The sequence below is a fragment of the Nicotiana sylvestris genome, chromosome 9, assembly GCF_000393655.2.
Source record: "Nicotiana sylvestris chromosome 9, ASM39365v2, whole genome shotgun sequence".
In the NCBI taxonomy this organism is placed as follows: Eukaryota; Viridiplantae; Streptophyta; class Magnoliopsida; order Solanales; family Solanaceae; genus Nicotiana; species Nicotiana sylvestris.
Window position 1 is genome coordinate 53103924 of NC_091065.1, and position 5339 is coordinate 53109262.

Sequence of the window (5339 nt, forward strand, 5' to 3'; positions counted from 1 at the left end):
TCTTAAAAGCACACAATCTTTTCATAATGACTCCATCGATCTCATTCATTGTTGGATTCAGAACTACACGTGCCCAATTCTCGTAAATCCTTGGATATATAGACAACTCAAGAGCCAGGGTTCTGCCCCTATATTTTGAAACACCCCTGCCCCCATTCTTACCTATTCAGACAAAATTGATTATCGTCTCGATTTCTTTACCAGACAATTCTTTCATCATTTCTGGGTAAAGAGGGAAGCTGTTGATACTCAATTTTGCCCTCATGTTTGTCATGTATTTTATAATTTTCGAATATTTTCTAGTATTACTATCCCATGAGATGTTTTAATTTTAATATTCTATACCTTTATCAAAATATTATCATGGAAATTTTGCAAAAATAATTTTTTCCCATTTTTTAATCTTTTTAAATTGATTTTGTATTTTAATTGATAAATAATTATTAATTACTCCTTTAAAACTATTTCTTGTGATTAATTATCCAAACTAATTATTTATATTTTAATGGATATTTTATAGTATTTTACATCATTTCATACAATTATATTTATATTTTTATACCATTTACATATTATTTCGCATTAATAGCCTATATTTTGCAATAATCATATTTATTATGCCATTTAACCCAAAATAATATTTTTATATTTTTACAAATATAATCTGCTATTTTAAAGTGTTAATTTCATAAGTAGCATTTTAATCATTTTATAGCCACTTTTTAAATTTATTTTAACTAACATTCGTGTATTTTAAAATTATGGCCTAATTAAGCCTATCTTTGGACTAAAAACAGGCCCAAAATGCACTTCGCCCAGCAGCCGGGACCCAACACCAGCAACCCATTATGCTATACCCATATCCTGACCCGCCCGTCTCTCTTAAATCCTTGCCATTGACCTCAAATTATTAACAACCCACAATAACCCCTCTATTTTTATTACCCAAGCCCCAAACCCTAATCCTCACTCGCCTCCGCCTTGCCTCCCTCAAACTCTCTCAATTTTTTTCCTTTTATGTGATACCATAGCCGCTTTATCCCCCAAATCCTCTCTGAATCTGGCTATACGATGGAATCATCTTATTTGCTTGCTTTATTTACACTATACCCCGCTACTACTCACGCGTTCATGGTGTTACTTAGTACTTGCCCTATTGTGGCAAGTACTACCTTTCAAAATCAAGCCTGATTGATTTCGATTTTTGAAGATTCAAAAGGTATTTCGTTCATATAAACTCAAAAAGGGATGATCCTTGCCCTCCTTGTTTGATTTGGAGCCGTTAGACCCTAACAAGAGGTTGAAATTGATTTGTTTCCCTTACTGACTCTATCACTAATTGCATCCGATTTTCTTTTCCTTATTTGTGATTGACTGACTTCTTTTCATGATTGTTATTTATTCAAACACTATATAGACCCCTCCCAAATTTCCCCTTTGGAGAGACCTTAATCGCTGCTTTCTCTTTCACTCACTTGTTCGATTGTCCTCTAGTTCTCTGAAATTATTGTATTTTTGACCGGTTGAAAGATAAGGCCACATCGATTGATTCATTAACCTCCCCAGTGCAAGCATTGCTCGGAGCTCTCTCGAGGCTCTTGTGAACTCTGAAGCACCAGATTTGAGGTTCTCACTGTTCTCTTTCGACTATTTCTATTTGAGCCATTGCTAAAGCTCTAATCTTTCTCATCTCTTTGATCGTTTACCTTGAAATTTGTTAGTGTTCTTGACTCTCAAAATTTCTATTCCATTTCAACTTATATGTGTTCTGTGTGCCAGTAAAATCTGATCTTTTATGAACAAGCATGATTTAGTATCCCCTGCAATTTGAACTCTAATATTGTGCTATTGTTGTACGCTTTGATGTAATTCTATTGTTCTTATATTGTTTTGCAGTTCTATGCTTCTCTAGTATCAAGTCTGCCTAAGTCAAAGACCTCTAAGATAAGCCTCGACACATATAGTTTATTCTCACCATGTGCAATTGACTTGAATGATTTTATGACCTTCTCAGAATTAGGTGTTTGCCTGCTAGTTGATTTGTTGTGCTTATATGGGCTCTGAGTTTGTATTTTTTCTTGCTAAGTCTTCAATATCGATTCCATGGTTGTACCGTAGATTTCTATATTGAAACCTTCTTGTGGAAACTGATATCTGCTCATAATTTGTTTGAACATGTTTTACTTTAAGAGTCTCATGTTAGGTCCCTCATGTGTGTATTGCTGCTTATTAAAATTAGCCCTTAACTATACCTATCCTAGATTTTTATGCTAAAATTTACCTATAGGAATGGCTATTTGAATTATGACCTGTTTGCCTTGAGTTTTATGCTAACCTTCATGTAGGGGCTTCTTTTTGACTATAAGATCCGTTTTGATGATGTCTTCCCCTAGATTTGTATGCTAACTCTTCCATATCAGAATTTCTACTTAGTTATCTCATCAGAATTAGTTCTGGATCATGTTTGCCTTGAACCCGCTATTTGTCACTCTTTGTGATTAAGTCATGATTATTCTATGGTGTCCATCCGTGTTGTATTGTCACTTTGAACCATTTGACAAACCTGCAAAGCCATCGTATGTATTTATTCTATGTGTTTTGCATATCCTCCATGATGTATACGTTTGTAGGAGTCTTTATGTGGCTCTCAAATGTGTTCCAGTTTGTGTGCCTTTGGGATGTCATTTAGAATGTCCTACTCTTTGTTAGTTGTAGTATTAAGGACAAGATGCCTAAAATTTGAAGTTGTATGGATGATTTGGTTTGCATGGGCTGTCACTTGTGTTGTTTGTATTCCTGTTGGTTGTTAATTATAATGGGTAAACAAAGTAGTTTCTCCTATTGTTTGGGCCTGATCTGCTAGGCCAGGTTTGATATTTGGGTTCAAAGTACACTGCTAGCACCTAGAGTATTGGGCTTGGAGTTCACAAGAAGCTCTAGCCTATTTGAAGGCCCAAATCTGTTACTGGATTATTCTATATTGAGGTTGTAACTATTATATTTGGGCCTGCAATAACTTGCAAAAAAATGATGGGGAAATTAGTTAAAAGGGGTTAGGGTATTTTAGTTTTCGCATAAACGGATAGAAAACTTGCCTATAGGGGTCCAAATGATCTTACTTGCTATTTGTTTGCCATGTTCTAATTTTGTGCACTACCTGCTAATAGACAATATGCCTATAGGACCCTCAACTTTGCATATTCACTTAGAAATCATGATTTAGGACCTTAAGTAACTGTTAAATCAATGATGCCAATATGATGTATAACTTGTCTAAAAGACAAGTCTACAGGGAAAACTCCTTGTTAACTTGTTTGCATATTCGGCTAACCGCTTAGAGACCATGTGTTAGAATTAAAACACTTAGCATCGTGCCTATACGACCTGATTAACTGATTCGACTATTCACACTACCAGCTATGTGCTTGATACTTCACCAAAAGATCACGATAATAGGACATATAAACCAAAACCAGTATCACTCCACTACAGATTTGTCTAAAAACAGCATGGACACTATCGTTTAGAAATTCTGCCTATAGGACTTATCCATGAAGTCTATTTTATTTTATTATCCATATACAAACTCTAATCATGACTAATCATTTGCGTAGAAAACATGCCTTAGGTTTAAATAAATAAAAACGTAGTGACCCTCAACTATATGTCTTAATTCCAATTAGAAGAGCGTCTCGCCCATCCATTCTTCTACCACCAGTCACTGTTATTTGATAATTACGTGAATATGAAGCTCTGTGTGGAGGTAAGCTTGATCCCTTTTCGTTCTAATTGTCTCCTTATATGAAGTCCTATCTATTTCTATTATGTGGTGCCTAGTCTTTTAATTTTGAGCAGCCTGGGATGAGTCTAGAACTACCTATGTAGAGGTCCGGTGCATCCTGGATCATAAGCATGGGACAGGTAGGCACAAGTATGGCACGACTTAGAATTGAACTAGTACTATTTAAGTAAACTACCTAAAGATAGTAATTGGGTAGCTGGAGATGAAAGTATGTGCTCCTGGATAATATGAGCAACCGTTGCACTTATGTGGGTTGCGAAGTATTATTTATATTGTGTGAGGTGATCCTTTAGGCTAAAAAATTTAGGACCTCCATATCGTATCTAATTGTTTCTTGTATATTTAGTTTTGTTGTAATTTTTGTTTAACTAAGCTATACCTTGTAACCTCCAAAGAGTTGTACCAATAGTTCATTTATAAATAAAGTCTGTTTTTCCGAATTATTCCTTTTGCATGATTTGTGTGATTATTTTTTCACTTGGAATAACTAGCTGTTTACTGGCAAACCTTTGCTCCTTTAGTTTAATAATTAACTCATTTGCATGCTCACTTATAATAAATAGTGGTAATCCGATAAATCCCACGTAGTATAGAATTTGGCCGAGAACCACAGTTGTGCACCTCAAAGAGTATCTAACACCTTCTCTTTGAGGTAATTTGAGCCTTTACCCGATCTTTGGTGACACAGACTAATTAAAATAGAGTTATTTACAAATAGGTTCCCTAACATACCTTAAAAGTTATTAGGTTGTGACTTTTCTCTATTAAATACCCTTTAAAAGAGTTGCCACATGTCAAAACCTTCTTTCTCAAAAAAACGGGCGCGACAATATGCCTACCCGAACCACTACCAAGCCGACCCATTTTTTCGAGTCCCTCTCGACTTGCCTTCAAGCTAACACTTCTCTTTGCCAGTAACACCACGGTCCTTAATCAAAGCTCACCACAAGAGATCCTAGCATGAAACCACATTGTCTTTAGGCTAATAAACCACTGTATTCCCTCTTAAGCACCCAATAGTATCGCAACTGAAGTGCCCACTCCAAAGAGACCTTTCGTGAATCTTAAATTGTTTTATTAACCTTTTTGATACTGAAATGTAGAATCCATAATGATATAGAAATACCGCAAGTCCCGATACCATCCGATGCAAATCTCAGAGCTTAGCCATTTACAAATCCAGAAAATCCTCAAATACCACATATGAATCTTGAACTCATTAAAAATGTCTTGAGAGTCATCCACTCTGCTCTAGTCTCCAATACACCGCTGAAACAAACCAAACTTGTGCTCCATTAGAGCACAATCACTTAAAGGAGTAACCCCCACCTTTCAACAACCGAGTGAATCTCTTCTCCTTACACACTACGTCCACCACAAATAAAAAACCTGAATCACTCCAAGATTTCCATATATCCATAAAGTGTAATGCATCATGCAACTGGCAATTTCCATACTCGAGTCATCCTTAAAATCAACCTCTTCAAGTCATAAGCGATCCACGAGTATGCCTCAGACCAAAACTAATATAACACAT

At 35.7% G+C, this 5339-nt stretch overlaps 1 long non-coding RNA gene across 1 annotated transcript; it reads left to right on the forward strand.

The window, feature by feature from the left end:
• The first annotated feature begins 924 nt into the window (after window positions 1-924).
• Window positions 925-4245, forward strand: LOC104237319 (uncharacterized). Its single transcript, XR_713599.2, has 2 exons — window positions 925-1626; window positions 1897-4245. It is a non-coding gene; the product is annotated as an uncharacterized lncRNA (long non-coding RNA).
• The last annotated feature ends 1094 nt before the right edge of the window (window positions 4246-5339 follow it).